The sequence below is a fragment of the Mobula hypostoma genome, chromosome 11, assembly GCF_963921235.1.
Source record: "Mobula hypostoma chromosome 11, sMobHyp1.1, whole genome shotgun sequence".
NCBI lineage: Eukaryota > Metazoa > Chordata > Chondrichthyes > Myliobatiformes > Myliobatidae > Mobula > Mobula hypostoma.
This window is the reverse complement of record NC_086107.1, coordinates 73,726,717-73,743,799: the sequence shown is the minus strand read 5'-3', so window position 1 is coordinate 73,743,799 and position 17,083 is coordinate 73,726,717.

The window sequence follows — 17,083 nt, the reverse complement described above, 5'->3', positions numbered from 1 at the left end:
GCAAGTGCTGATGGAAGAACAACATATTTTTACACCAGTAAACTAATATAGGGGGCTCAAATGGACCAAACCTTTTGAACTTAGTGAAGTTCTCAGTGAGGGCAGGTGCTTGGATGCTGCCTATGCTGGGCACAGAGGCTTTTAATCAGGATTTAATCCCAGGGGAAGTTTTATCTAGAGTATGCAGAAAGCCAGATTGGTACATTAAAGTTACCTCCTTCATCTACATTGCTCCCTTCCTATTTTATGCCCATCTGGATGTTTTCTTACCTCAGTCTATATTAACATAATTACTCTCTGGCCTGATTACTCTAGGGCTCAGAAGGGACAGTTTGTTTCCTGTGGGCCGGTTCTCTCTCTCAGCACTGTGCAGGTGACTCAACTTTAAGAACACTCTTCTGAACTCAATGCACTCATCACTTGCATCACTGATGCTTGAGTGAATCTTCTCTTCCAGACAAAGAATGTTGGAAGCAAGAATCATAGTTCCTGTCCAGAGTAGAAAAGGGTCAATCAGCCCCTCAAATTTACTCCAACGTTTGATAAAATCATAGCTGATTCAGCCGTGACCTCAACACAGGCTCCCTGGCTACAGAATTCCAAGGATTTAAGTCCCCCTACCCCATCACCATCTTAAATATATGACTATTTATTTGAAACTATGTCCCTAGTTCTAGATACCATGACCAGGAGGAACATTCTCTCAAAATCTACCTACCAATCTCCCTCAGATGTTTTAATAAAACTACTTCAGTAGTCTCAACTCAAATATCTATAGATCCAGTGTATCCTAATGACACAGAGGGAGATTATTTGGTCCATCAGCTCCATGTTGATTCTTAGGGAGCATTGTCCCATTTCCACCTCAATACATCCCCATGCACTTCTTGATATTGTCTCATAAATGCTCAACAGCCATGGATTCTTCTTATGGTACATCTACACTGTGACTTACGGTGACCAAGAATGTCATCAAAATGTTGGAGGTGCTGGAATTCCAAGAGAAGTCCCTGCAGTCTCAAGGACAACATGTAGGCAATATCTGCGGTCAGGATGAACTAGTTAAGCTTCTAAGCTTCTCTTCCAAAGTCAACACCTTCATCCTGGGAATCAACCTGCTGTAACTTCTTTGCACTGAGTCATGTGTGTGTGTGTGTGTGTGTGTGTGTGTGTGTGTGTGTGTGTGTGCGCACGCGCATCAAACCTTGCCAGCTTTAGAACATAAAGATCATAAAATATCGGAGCAGAATTGGGCCTGCTCAGCTGACCAATTTTCAGTCTCAGCCCTATTCTACTGCCTTCTTCTTGTAACCTTTCATCCCCTGACTAATCAAGAACCTGTCAACTTATATTTATACTCATAACCCATGCAATAAAGACCAACATGCCAATAACCTACCTAATTACTTGCATACCAGCATGCTAACCTTGTTTCATTTACTAGGACCCCCGGATTCCTTTATAACACATTTTCAGTCTCACTTTATTTAAATAATAATTGCTACATTCATCCTTCCAGTGGATAATATCCAAATTTCCCACATTATAGTTGTGTTTGCCAGCTTTCTGTACTACATTCATTAAACCTATCTGTATCCCATTGCTGAATCTTTCTGTACTAATGACTGGCTAATGCAAATGTATTGCAGTACACTCAGTTTTAGAGTTGTAGACTTACATAGCACACAAACATGCCCCAATGCTCAATTCGTCCATGACAACCACAGAGCTTCCCTGAACTAGCCTCATTTTCCTGTGTTTTGCTCCTATCCCTTTTTATCTACATACCTATGAAGTATCTTTCCTGTACCTGGTTCTACCATATCGTCTGGGAACTTGTTCCATATTCCCATCACCCACTGTGTGAAATAGTTGTTCCTCAGGCCACTTTTAAATCTTTTCCCTCTCTCTTAATACCCATACCTTCTGGTTTTAGATTATCTTACCTTGGGACAAAGACTTTGACCAGCTACCTTATCTATACTCGTCATGATTTTATAAACCTTCATAAGGTCACTCCTCAGCCTCCTACACTCCAGGAAAAATAGCCCTGGCCTATACTTACAACTCAAGCCATCCAATGTCAACATCCTTGTGATTTTTTTGCACCCTTTCCAGCTTAATGAGGTCTTTCCTATAGTATGGCAACCAGAACTGCACACAATACTCTCAAGTATGGTCACACCAACATCTTGTACCACTGTAAGATGATGTGCTATCACTTGTAGTCATTGTATTAACTAACAAAAGCAATCCAAACACCTTCACCACTCTGTCCATCTTTGTGGCCATTTTGTACCTATACCCCTACTCCCCCTATTCTACAACACTCTCCAGGACCCTACCATTTATTCTGTAAGCCCCACCCTTGATATGTCCTGCTTCCCTTCCTAATAAGGGATTCTAGCACTTTCCCAAGGACAGTTGTAGGTTTAAAACAAACAAGATGCTAGAGGAACTCAGCAGGTTAGGCAACATCTGCGGAGGGAGTTGGTCAGTTAATTTTTTGGGTCTTGACTGACAGCTGTTAGGATAACTGGCGTATAATTCCAGTTTTCTGTCTTCCTCCTTTCTCTCTCAGTTTTCCTATCCTCTGGGATCTAGGGAACTTTGGTTGTTTATAACCAATGAGCCCAATATCTCAACAGCCACTGCAGTTAAAACCTTGGGTTACAGCCCATCAGATGTAGGGGACTTGTCAGCTTTCATCACCATTAATTTTCAAAAATCAACACCAAACCAACGTATATCAATAGGTGGATAAAGAACACACTATGGCAGGTAATGAGAACAGAAAACAGGATAGGTCATACAGGAGTACAAAGATTGAAGGAGGTACAATACAACTGAAATCCCCTGGGTTCCTTGGCTGTGTAAGTCTGGGGAAACCACTCTGCCGCCCCAAACCTCGGTCTGTGTGGTGCTGTGTCATTTGCTCCCCTGTTACAAATCAGTGCCACAAAATAACAGACGGTACACTGCACACGATTAAAGGAATTATATTTATGAAATTTAACTTAACTAAAGGGTTAGTAAAGAGAAACAAAAAGAAAAGGGCCCATTTTAATTAAACAGTCAAGTGTGTACAAGTTGGAGCTCATCTTGAACATCTCTGTCACTTGTGCTGGACCCTTCATCTGCGTGAAAGAACACACCACCTTCCAAATGTCGCTCACAATCCATTTGGAACAAACGGGTCTCCCACTGGGTCGTATCCTATGACCGGTTCTCCCCAGTGACTTCTCTCTACATCTCCCGCCGAACCAAAAAAAAACCCATAGTGTCTCTCACCAAGAAAACTTCCTCCTAATTGGATGGCACACATTCCACATCATCCCTCATCTTCAACAATAACCCAAACAGGCTGAAAGCAGAACAGCAGCTCTTACAGAGCTTCTAAATGAAATGCCTACAGCATAACAGTAAAAAACTGAACCAGGGCATTCCAGAACATAGAACATTATACAGCACAATACAGGTCCTTCAGCCCACAATCTTGTGCTGACCTTTTAACCTACTCCTAGATCAATCTAAACCTCCCCTCCCACATAGCCCTCTATTTTTCTATCATCTAAATGCCAATCTACAAGACTCACAAATGTTTCTAATGTATCTGTCTCTACGACCACCTCTGGCAGTACATTCCACGCACCCACCATTTTTTGTGTAGAAAATTTTTAATTATGACAACCACACTATACTTTCCTCCAATCACGTTAAAATTATGCCCTCTCAGGTCAGCCATTTCTGCCCTGGGGAAAAGTTTATGCCTTTTACCATCTTGTACACGTCTGTCAAGCCACCCCTCATCTTCCTTCACTCCAAAGTGAAAAGCTCCAGCTCACTCAACCTATGCTTATGCTGTCCAATCGGCTATCTAGGCATCTATCCTGGTCAATCTCCTCTGCACCCTCTGCATCCTTCCAATAATGAAGCAACCAGAACTCGATGTAAGTGTGATCTAATCAGGGGTTTACAGAGCTGCAACTTACTTTGTGGCTCTTGAACTCAATCCCCCGACTGACACACCATATGCCTCCTTAACAACCCTATCAACTTGCACAGCAACTTTGATCTATGATCTCAGTCAAAATCCTGCCGTTGTACATTCTCCCCATGACCATGTGGGTTTCCTCTGGGTGCTCCATTTTCCTCCCACAGTTCAAGGATGTACCGATTGGTAGGTTAATTGATCATTGTAAATTGCCTCATGATTCCGCTAGGGTTAAATCGGGTTTATTGGGTGGCACAGCTTGAAGGGCCTATTTGACTTTCCAAAGTGAATCACTTCACGCTTCTCCAGGCTGAACTCCATCTGTCACTTCTCAGCCCAGCTCTGTATCCTATCAATTACCTTTGTAACCCTTGTTACGTACCCCGTAACTGGGTTGCCAAACCAGCAGAAATGGATCACTCAGTTGGAGTCTGGAGTACTAGAACTAAGAAAGTTTTATTAAAGAAACAAGCAACACAGTAATCGAAAGGATAATAAATGCAACAATTCAACAATGATAACCACACATGTGCACAGAATTAAGATAACAGCATCAATCAAGCTCTATCGTTGTCTAGGGGTAAATGACCAAATTCAAAATGACTCAAAGTTCAGTCCAGTTTGTAGTTCAGTTCGCAGTAATCGTTGCCATGGCGATGGACAAGGTGGGGGAAGAGAGACATAGAATAGGAACAACTCATCATTCAGCACAGCTTCACTCACAGACCAGCGAGATGGCTCACAAACAGCATTTGGGCGGGTCCTTGGTGATGTCACCTGAGGTCACCGACTGTGACCCCTCCTCCAGATGCGGTCGATCCTCTGCAGTGAACCCGGCACCCAGGCAAGGGCGGACACACACCGGGTTCCCGCTGATCGTACCTTTCCACCCTTGTCGTTGTCTGGGACTTCTCACCCACTCGTGAGAAGCGCACCGCTTCCAGGGTCTCGTTACCTCGGGTGGCGTGTGTGTCTGTCTTAGCGAACCTGTCCCTTTTTATCCCCCTGCTGGGGTATCGCCTGTCCATCACTTCAAACAGTTCAGGGTTCAAAGGGGGGGAGCCGCTCCAGACAGCTCTCCCTCCCACATCCCTTCATTACACATCTCCAGACGCTGCTCCATTGTTCCTTATCTCTCCTTCCCCTGAGGGCAGGTGGCAGACCAACTGCTGATGCCACTGATGCTAGCCCAGGCCAGCAAACATCTTAATTTTATGTGTATTCTCGTAACACTTCCCCCCTTTAAGGATTTTTACCGGGAGGTAAAAATTACAAACATGACTACATTATCTGATACATACACAATATACATCTTTAACAGTTATTTAGCTAATACAGAGAATTTGAAATTGTCAACACCTTGACAGACAGTCATCACATTTTCTGTTCCTTTTACACGTGTTATTAATAATCCCTTAGACCAGGCTCCAACTCAGCAAACTTCATAGTGGCCAAAAACACTGATGAATTGCGACCAATGTAACCTCTCATTTGGTTTTGTCCCGGACCACAACAACAAGGGTCGTCCCATTCCGACTCAATTTTCCCTCGCAAGGGCTTAGTAGGAGGGGGACGGGTATTGACCGCAGAGTTATTGCAAAACTTCCTGCAGTACCCCACCATCTCCAAAAGCCTTCTGAGGGCCCTCTTGTCTGTCGGGGTTGGGAGGTCAGCGATAGCCTGCACTGTAGCTTGCATCACTGCCAGCTGCCCCTGTGTCACCACAATTCCCAGGTAAGTGACATTCGTGTGGCCGAATTCATTTTTTCCAAGGTTCACTATCAAGCTGGCTTCAGACAGCCGTGTTAAATTGCCAATACACACCTCTGTGTTCATCAGCCCTTTAGTCACTGAATTACTCGAAAAATATGGGTGTTGTTTACTTGGCTGCCCTATTGTAACAGACATAACCCAACGTCCCAGTTCTTTGCATTTCCTCGGGACAATCAAACACATGGGTGCGAGTCGTTTAATTACTCCTTCGGGGATTAAGGGAGAGACCTTATCAGTAGACCTGGCCAAAACAATAGCCTTCTCCCATCTGACCGATCCCATCCTAATCTTTTCAAAATGGTTTTTTCCTCTTAGCAGGGGGCCCCTAGCTTCATTGATTTCCACGCTAACACCGACAAGGTTTGTTAGCATATCAAAAGCCGGTGACCGTCTCAGTTCGCGTCGGTCATGATCAATAACATTCTTCCCCCTGGGCAGCCGGTAAATCTCTTTCATGATTCCACCAACTGTTTCCTCCAGCACCGCAAAATGTCCACCGGGGGGTACCTCGTGGGCCATGTTAAAAACCTCATCCCCATAACTCTTTTGCACCACCCCCCATTCCTCATCTGCGGGTACTGTACTTGATTTCCCTTTCTTCCTTAGCACCTCCTTATCCGCACAATAGCTTGTCAAGGCTGTGTCAGAGAGAGCGGTCTCGGCAAAAACCATCAGCCCCTCGTCTCGCTCCTGCGTCTGCACAAATTCTTTCCCGGCTACTGCTACGTCCGTCCCAGCTCCCTCACTACCTCTTATCTCACTACACCCTGTCTCATACAAGGTTGGCAGAAATGTTTCAGCCAAATTCACCATCGCGGGCGGGGCCTCCATGCTGGCAGGCTGACCCGTCAATCCCACGACTGGGAACACGATTCCTCCGGCGATGTCATTACCGAGCAAGACTTCCACGTCTTTCATCGGTAATTCGGACCTCACCCCGATCGTGACTAGTCCAGAGACCAGGTTGCTCTGTAAATGTATCTGGTGCAAAGGGACTGACTCTGTCCCTTCCCCAACACCTTTGACCTCTACCTCCCCAGTCTGGGTCTCTGAGCTAAACTCTAATACACTCTTCAGTATTAGTGACTGACACGCTCCCGTGTCTCTCCAGATCCGCACTGGAACTGGTTTTAACCTCTTTTTCACTGACACCAGTCCGGCCGAGATAAACCTCTCGCGCCCTTCCTGGACTTTTTCAGACCTGTCCTTCCCTAGCGGTTCGCTTAACAGCTCGATACAGCCATTCAAAATTTCCGCTTTTCCTTTCCCCGTCTCCTTCCTTGGGGCAAAGCACCTGGCCGCAAAGTGTCCGACTTTCCCACAATTATAACAGACGACCCCAGGAGACTTCCTACCAGACTGCTCCCGGTCTACCTTATCCTTTTCACTAGTCCCCGGCTTACTTTCTGACTTTTCCGGTGGACTCTCCCCGCCGTCCTGACTACCCTTCTGGTAGCCTTTACTCGGGGCAAACTTCATTTTATGCGTCAACGCATACTCATCCGCTAACTTAGCAGTTGCGGCTAACGTGGCTGCCTCTTTCTCATCGAGGTAGGGTCTCATACCCTCAGGGACACAACCTTTAAACTGCTCAATCAGGATCAGCTGTAGCAGTCTGTCATAATCCCCCTCTACCCCCTTCGAGGCGCACCAACGCTCACAATATGTTTGCATCTCACGAGCAAACTCCAAATACGTGCGGTCCCACCGCTTCCTCGCATTCCGGAACCTCTGCCGGTATGCCTCCGGGACCAACTCATAAATCCTGAGGATGGCCTCCTTCACCACCTCATACTTCTGGGCATCTTCCGCGGATAAAGCTGAGTAAGCTTGTTGGGCTTTCCCTTTCAGTACACTCTGAAGTAAGACAACCCACTTATCCCTCGGCCAGTCCTGACTTATAGCTACTTTTTCGAAGTGGAGAAAGTACCGATCCACATCGGTATCGTCAAATGGGGGAACCAGCCTAACCTCCTGGGTCGCCCGGAACCCTCCACCTTGGTTCGGCACGAGCCCCTGCTCGGCCCTTATCTTTAACTTCTCCAGCTCAAATTCCCTTTCCCTCTGTTTCTCCTCTCTCTCCAACTGTCTGTCCCTCTCTCTCTCTTCTCTCTCCAACTGTCTGTCCCTCTCTCTCTCTTCTCTCTCCAACTGTCTGTCCCTCTCTCTCTCTTCTCTCTCCAACTGTCTGTCCCTCTCCTGCCTTTCTAACTCTCTCTCTTTCTCCTGCCTTTCTAACTCTCTCTCTTTCTCCTGCCTTTCTAACTCTCTCTCTTTCTCCTGCCTTTCTAACTCTCTCTCTTTCTCCTGCCTTTCTAACTGCCGTACCCGGAACTCGTGCTCGAGTCTCAGTTTTTCAAGCTGTACCTGTACCGCGTCTCCAGCAGGTTTTTCAATAGACACCACCCCCAGCTCACCTTGGGGAAACACACCTTTAGATACATAGTGCTCTACAATAGCTCTGTGTATCTCCTCTCTCCTCATTGTCGACTTCACCTTAGCAAGATTCACCCGTTTAGCCACAGCTATCAATTCCGATTTCCTGGCATCCTCTAATGCCTCCAAGGTCGGCGCCTTTATAAATTCCTCAACCTCCATTTCTGCTGTTTGTCTTTTCTTTCTTTCGGGAATTTTAACCCAATCAATTTACTCCGTCCCAAATTTAGCGTTCAAAATCGCGGACGAGAACCCCACTTATGTTACGTACCCCGTAACTGGGTTGCCAAACCAGCAGAAATGGATCACTCAGTTGGAGTCTGGAGTACTAGAACTAAGAAAGTTTTATTAAAGAAACAAGCAACACAGTAATCGAAAGGATAATAAATGCAACAATTCAACAATGATAACCACACATGTGCACAGAATTAAGATAACAGCATCAATCAAGCTCTATCGTTGTCTAGGGGTAAATGACCAATTTCAAAATGACTCAAAGTTCAGTCCAGTTTGTAGTTCAGTTCGCAGTAATCGTTGTCATGGCGATGGACAAGGTGGGGAAGAGAGACATAGAACAGGAACAACTCATCATTCAGCACAGCTTCACTCACAGACCAGCGGGATTGCTCACAAACAGCATTTGGGCGGGTCCTTGGTGATGTCACCTGAGGTCACCGACTGTGACCCCTCCTCCAGATGCGGTCGATCCTCTGCAGTGAACCCGGCACCCAGGCAAGGGCGGACACACACCGGGTTCCCGCTGATCGTACCTTTCCACCCTTGTCGTTGTCTGGGACTTCTCACCCACTCGTGAGAAGCGCACCGCTTCCAGGGTCTCGTTACCTCGGGTGGCGTGTGTGTGTCGCCTTAGTGAACCTGTCCCTTTTTATCCCCCTGCTGGGGTATCGCCTGTCCATCACTTCAAACAGTTCAGGGTTCAAAGGGGGGGAGCCGCTCCAGACAGCTCTCCCTCCCACATCCCTTCATTACACATCTCCAGACGCTGCTCCATTGTTCCTTATCTCTCCTTCCCCTGAGGGCAGGTGGCAGACCAACTGCTGATGCCACTGATGCTAGCCCAGGCCAGCAAACATCTTAATTTTATGTGTATTCTCGTAACACCCTCAATGACCCGCCACACTATCCACAACCCGCCAGCCTTAGTATCATTTGCAAACTTACTCACCTACCCTTCTACTTCCTCATCCAAATTATTTATAAACGTCACAAAGAGCTGTCCATTTTGAAACACTCAAACCCTGGAATAGCCATCAGCCCATCCCTGCTCTTGTGACAGCTAAGCCTTGTAATGGCTACAACATTGTAGTTCTGTGTATTAACCAATGCTCTGTTCATCGCCCTTATTTCTGATACATCTTGCATTAAAAAAGGCACACTTGAACCCATCTAACTGTTGTTTTAAATAAGAGAAAATCGGCAGATGCTGGAAATCCAAGCAACACACACTAATGCTGGAGGAACTCAGCAGGCCAGGTAGCATCTATGGAAAAGAGTACAGAGACTTCTTGGGTTGAGACCCAAGGATCCCGGCCCAAAGCGTCGACTGTACTCTTTTCCATAGATGCTGCCTGGCCTGCTGAGTTCCTCCAGCATTTGTGTGTGTAGTTGCCTGCAATTTTGAGCTATTAACTGCCTATCTGTCCTCACGGTCTTTCTACGTACCTGTACAATAATTCCCCATCTTCTGACCTAGCAATCGGGTTATCATCCCCCTGGCAAACTAGTTCAAACCCTCCCCAACAGCTCTAGCAAACCTGCCTGCAAGAATATTGGTCCTTTTGAAGTTCAGGTGTAACCTGTCCTTTTTGTACAGGCCATACCTTCCCCAGAAGAGAACACAATGATCCACAAATCTATAACCCTGCCTGCTGCACCAGTTCCTCAGCTACACATTCATCTGCCATATCAAACTATTCTTACTCTCACTGGCACATGGCACCAGCAACAATTCAGAGATTGCTACCCTTGAGGTCCGGCTTTTCAGTTTCCTACTCAGTTCCTTATGTTCTTCTTTTTTCTACCCATGTCATTGGTTCCAATGTGTACCAGAACATTAGGCTGCTCACCCTCACCCTTTAGAATGCTCTGAACCCAATCTGAGATGTCTGTGATCCTGGATCCCAAGAAGCAACATACTATCTGGGAGTCTTTCTCACAACCACACAATCGGCCATCTGTTACCCTAACTATTGATCACCCCTATCATCACCACTCTCCTCTTCCCTCCACTTCCTTCAGTGCTGTGTCTTTCCCCTGGTCTTGTTCCCCCATCACTCCAACAGTTTACCTGTTATTGAGGGAAATGTCTACAGTAGTACTCCGTACTGTCTGCCTATTCCCTTCCCTCTCATGACGGTCACCCAGATACCTGTCTCCTGCACCTCCAGTGTGACTACCTCCCTGTAACTATTGATCACCTCCTCATTCTCCTTTATGAGCAGAAGGTCATCCAGCTGCAGCTCCAGTTCCCAAATGTGGTCTATAAGGAGCTGCAGCTCGATGCACTTCACATAGATGTAGCTATCAGGGTAACTGGAGGTCTTCCAGATCTCCCACATCTGGCAAGAACACACTACCTACCTCGGAACCATTCCTACTTCTCTAGCTAGTAATTCTGGAACAAATTATGTTTGAGAAGGAAGGGATATTAGCGATTTTAGTGGGATTAAAAGTGTGGCTAAATTCCTAGAGCTTCATGAGATGTATTGCATGCTGTCGCGGGAGGTTACTGGGGCCTTCATAGATGGTGTCGGTTAATGAAGGACAGCAAATCCTATACCTTTATTCAAGAAGGTCAGTAGGGATAAATGAAGGCAGTGAGCTTAACGTCAATGGTAGGAATACATGCCTTCAATAATCTGTGCACTGATTATAAGAGTAGGGAGATTGCAAATATACAATATATTAGTTAGCTCCTAGCTGGAGTAGTGAGTGTGGTTCTATAGGAAAGATGTGATTTTACTGCAGAGAATACAGAGGAGATTCACCAGGATGAAGCAATTATGAGTAGAGACTAGATTTGTTTTCCTTGGGTACCTGACAGAGGCATACAAAATTAATACAGGCATTATTAGAGTAGATAGTGAGAAACTTCACTTCTTAACAGAGATATGAAATGACCAGAGGTCGTAGATTAAAATAAGTGGTAGGAGGGGAATTGGTGATGAATTCTTTCACATAGACAGTGGTTGAAATCCAGGTGTTGGAGGTAGGTACTCCCATAACAGTTAATAACTATTTAAATGAACACAAAATGCTATGGCATAGTAAGCTATTGGCTGAACACTGAAAATTGGAATTAGTACAGATGGGTACTTGATGGCCAACATAGACACAGTGGGCTGAAGGGCTTGCTTCTGCATTATTTTAACTCAATGATAAGGGTGACCCAATAATGACTGGAAATACTCAGCAGTTCAGGCAGCATCTAAGAAGAGATAAACAGAATTAATGCTTCAGGTAAATGCCCTTTCATCAGAACTGTGTAAAATTAGAAATCAGCCTTGTTTTAAATTGCAGAGGAGTTTGGGGGGGGGGGTGAGGTATTGAAGAGAACAAAAGGAAGGCTGGAAGCCAGGAGAAAATGGATGACACCGATGAGTATCAGCTGAGGGAATTTGAAAAGGGGCTTGGTAATGGCAGGAGGGAGGAGGAGGGAGGAGGAGGGAGAGGGAAACAAACACCAGAAAGGAAACACGTTCTAACTGTGACAACATTGCAGCTACTGGAAGACAGGAGGATGCAGAGAAAGCTCAGTGGATCAGACAGCATCTGTGGAGGGAGAAAAACATCAAGTTACATCACAACTAGCCAAGGATTGAAAAGTATAGTAAAGTGCTGGAGGTCGTGGATGAGCTTGAACATGCATTATTATTATCTGGCATCGTCAGTTTGGTTGCAATAATTTGGAAACTAAAAGTTGATACATTTGCCATTTTATTAAATAATTGAAAAGCCTAATTTTGCAAGATAACTGAGTAAACTGTGAAACATCAAAATAAAAAGCAAAGAATTCAAACCTTAGATATGATTGAGTAAATTTGTATCTATTATGAACCAGATGGCACATATTTAAGGTAATTTGTAGAAGAACCAGTGGGAACTGGAAAAGAAAGAGTTGTAAGAGATGTGACAAGGGAGTTACTCTTCGAAAGAGCCATTTCAAACAAAATATCTGTATGGCTTCCTTTTGTGCTGCATTCTCTCCCAGTAAGATGTTGTGCCATAGTTGGTTTTATTGTGATTCTGTTATAGGGACAAGAGTTTAAAGAAATGGGGTTTTATCTGTTATGATCCTGGGAAACAGATTTGAATGACAAGGAGTTTGAGCCCTGTATTACCCAAACAAGTGATAGATCAGTAAGCATTTAGCTTAAAAGAGATAAGACAATAGATCAATGAATGTATAAATAACATTAAGAAAATAAATTTTAAGAGTCTGTAACAGGCAAGACTATCAAGTGGAGTGTAGTCCTCGCAAGATCATAAGACCATATGACATCGGAGCGGTATTAGGCCACTCAGCCAATCGAGCCTGCTCCACCATTCCATCAAGGCTGATTCATTATCTTTCTCAACTCCAAACTTCTGCCTTCTCCCCATAACCCTTGACACCCTTACTAAGAACTGTTTTAAATATATCTTATGACTTGGCAACCACAGATTCACCACCCTCTGGCTAAAGAAATTCCTCCTCATCTCTGTTTTAAAGCAACATCCTTCCATTCTGAGTCAGTGCCCTCTGATCCAAGACTCCCCCATTATAGGAAACATCCTCTGACATCCACTCTATCTAGTCCTTTCAATGTTCAAAAAAGAAGAATATCCAAGTAACAGCTGCAAAATGCTGGAGGAACTTAGCTGGCTAGGCAGCATTTATGGAGAAGAGTAAACAGTCAACATTTTGGGCCAATACCCTTCATCAGGACTCGATGTTCAATAGGTTTCAATGGGTTCCCCCCACCCTGGGTCTAAACTCCAGCAAGTACAGGTACAGAGCCGTCAAATGCTCATCACTACATTAACTCTTTTATTCCCAGATAATTCTTGTGATCCTCATCTGGAATTTTAAGGGATTCTACAGATATGTCAAGAGAAAATGGATTGCAAGGAACAACAATCAGTCCTCTGGAAGGTCAGAATGGTAATCCATGCATGAAGCCATAAGTGATGGGGAGATCTTTAAAGAATTTTTTGCATCTGTGTTTACTCAGGAGACAGACACAGATTCTATAGAAGTGAGGCAAAATAGCATCAACTTCATGAGCCCTATGCAGATTACAGAGGAGGAGATGTTTACTGTCTTGAGGCAAATTAGAGTGCATAAATCTCCAGGGCCTGACAAGGTGTTCCTTGGACCGTGCAGGAGGCAAGTGCAGAAATTACTGGGGCCCTAACAGAGATATTTAAACAAAACACATAAAATGCTGGAAGAATTCAGCAGGCCAGGCAGCATCTATGGAAAAAAGTACAGTCAAAGTTTCAGGCCAAGACCCTTCAGCAGAGATATTTCAATCATCCCTAGCGATAGGAGAGGTACCAGAGAATTGAAGCATAGCCAATGTTGTTCCGCTGTTTAAAGAAAGGCTCTAAAAATAAACCAGGAAATGGTAGGCCAGTAAGCCTGACATCAATAGTGGCAGTTATTGGAAGGTATTCTAAAGGAGCAGATATAAAAGTATTTGGATAGACATTGACTGATGAAGGATAGGCAGCATTGGTGTGGTAGGTCATGTCTAAAGAGTTTTTTGAGGAAGTTACCAGTAAAGTTGATGAAGCCAAGGCAGTGAATGTTGTCTACATGGACTTTACCAAGGCATTTCACAAGATCCACTATGGGAGATTGGTCAAGAAGATCACTCATCATTCAAGATGAGGTAATAAATTGGATTAGATATTGGCTTTGTGGGAAAATCCAGAGTGGTAGTAGATAGTTGCCTCTCAGACTAGAAACCTGTGACTAATGGAGTGCGGCAGGGATCAGTGCTGGGATTGTTTTTTGTCATTCATATCAACGATCTAGATGATAATGTGATTAACTGGATCAGCAAATCTACAAATGACACAAAGATTGGGGTGTAACAGTAAGGAAGACATCTATGACTTGCAGTGGAATCTGGACCAACTGGAAAAATGGTCTGAAAAATGGCAGATGGAATTTAATGCAGACAAGTACAAGGTGTTGCACTTCTGTAGAACCAACCACAGTAGGTCTTATATAGTGAACAGTAGGACACTGACAAGTTTGGTAGAACAAAGGAATCTGGGATTACAGTTCCATAATTCATTGAAAGTGGTGTCACAGGTAGATAGAGTCGTAAAGAAAGCTTTTGGCACACTGGCCTTCATAAATCCAAGTACTGAGTACAGGAGATGGGATGTTATGTTCAAGTTGTATAAGACATTGGTGAGGCCTAAGTTGCAGTATTGTGTGCAGTTTTGGTCACTTATCTACAGGAATGATGTAAAGAAGATTGAAAGACTGCAGAGGAAATTTACAAGGACGTGGCTGGGTCTGGAGGACCTGAGTTACACAAAAAAAAAATAGGTTAGGACTTTATTGCTTGGAACATAGAAGATCGAGGGGAGATTTGATAGAGGCATACACAATTATGAGGGTTATAGATAGGGTAAATGCAAGCATGTTTTTTCTACTGAGGTCAGGTGGAACTACAACTACAGGTCATTGGTTACGGGTTAAAGGTGAAAAGTTTAATGGGAACATCTGGGGAAACTTCACTCCGAGGATGGTGAGAGTGTGGAACGAGCTGCCAGTGCAAGTGGTGCATGTGAGCTTGATTTCAACATTTCAGAGAAGTTTGTTTAGGTATATGGATGGTAGGGGGTGTGGAGAGCTATGGTCCCAATGCAGGGCGATGGGAGTGGCAGTTTAAATGGTTCGGCACAGACTAGATGGGCCAAAGTGCCTTTTTCTGCGCTGTACTTTTCTATGGCTATCGATTCTTATATAAGGGGCCCAAAATTGCTCACAATACTCCAAGTGTGGTCTGACCAATGTCTTATTAAGTCTCACTTTATATATTCTAGTCCTCTCAAAATGAATGCAAATATTGCATTTGCCTTTCTTACCACTGGCTCAACCTGAAAGTTAATTTTTAGGAATCCAGCATGAGGATTTCCAAGTCCCTTTGAACTTTATATTTCTAAATCTTTTCCTCATTAAGAAAATAGTTTATGCCTTTATTCCTTCTACCAAAGTGCATAACCATACATTTCCCTACACTATATTCCATCTGCCACCTCTTTGTCCATTTTGCTAATCTGTCAAAGTCCCTGCTTCGTCAACACTCTGTCTACTCTTGGAGTCTGTGGATTCCAAGAGTTACAGAGAAATTAAACAAAGGGTTTTATTCCATGGAATGCAAGAGTTAAGGAGAAAGCCATTTGGCTGCATTATTACATTCTTTTTATGGCTCTCAAGATATTAAGGAGAACTAACAGGATGAATAGAGATCAACTATTTCTACTTCTTGAGAAATCCAGGATAAAGCCCAAAATTTTGAGACAGGCCTGTCAAGAATGAAACTACAAATGGTTTGTCTGAAAAAGGGAGGTACAAATATGAACATTTCTTCTGCAACTAATTGCAACTGCTAAATCTCAGAATGAGAGATTATTGATAACCAAAGAAAGGATTTGAGGAAAATGTAGATACAAGGGGTTAGGATACAGGTCATTCTTGATCTCACTCAAAGACAGGCTCGAAGGATAAAATGACATGTACTTGTTCCTGTAAGGTAAATCTTGAGTGATGAACAACGTTCAAAGTACATTGAAAGCTTAGGTGTTGAGGATAGAGTTGGAGTAGAACCACTCATCTTCAATATAGGAAAGCATAAGAGATTATCCTCTTCAAAAAAGCAAGAGCAAGTTTCTTATAAAAAAGATCATCACACTGGAACGTTGAATTTCTCTCTCCATAGATGCTACTGAGCATCTCCAGCACTTGGAACGCAAACACGGGGAAATCTGCAGATGCTGGAAATTCAAGCAACACACAAAAAATGCTGGTGAACGCAGCAGGCCAGGCAGCATCTATAGGAAGAGGTACAGTCGACGTTTCGTGCTGAGACCCTTCGTCAGGACTAACAGCACTTTTTGCTTTTATTGATGATGGTTGTGCGGAGGCCAGAGGTTATGGTTTCAAACCCTTCGCCAGAATATAATTGCCCTGAAACTCCATGAATACATTCAATGCTAATCAGTGTGGGGTTTTTTTGGTAGAGGAGGCAGTGGCCTTGACATCACAGGAATCTTAGCAACCAACAGACACACCTGAAAAGGCTAATGGAGTAATTTACTATTTCACTAAAGGACACCCAACCTTCGTTCAGTACTTTGCTGGGGCTCTAGTTTACATGAATGCTTAAGCAGAGAAGGAAGCAACATTGCTGTTATTGTCATCTGAAACTGAAATGATTTTAAGATCTCCCAAACAGCTATCGATATCAGATGAGGGACTACTGAGCGGATATTGAGTCTTGTCGATGGAAACAAGATAAAGAACAAAAGGAACATTCAATAAACCCAATTTTCAGGGTTGATGATGGTTGTGGCAAACATGGAGAATGCATGCTGTGTACCAGCAGTGAAACATTGAAAAAGTGGAACTGTGGTTTCTCACTATTTATTTATTGCTTGCAAATACAGTGGATTCCAGTTAATTGGGGCAGTTGCTTATTTGGGACAACTCTAGAAGAACAAAACCTTATCAAGAAAATAGCCGAGATTCACTTCTTTTATTGGGCTCATGGTCAGTCATGTGCAACCGTGTGGCCATTCGACAATAGACTGCACATAGTGAAAAGTTGCATCCTGTTGCATATGCTTGTGTTGTGT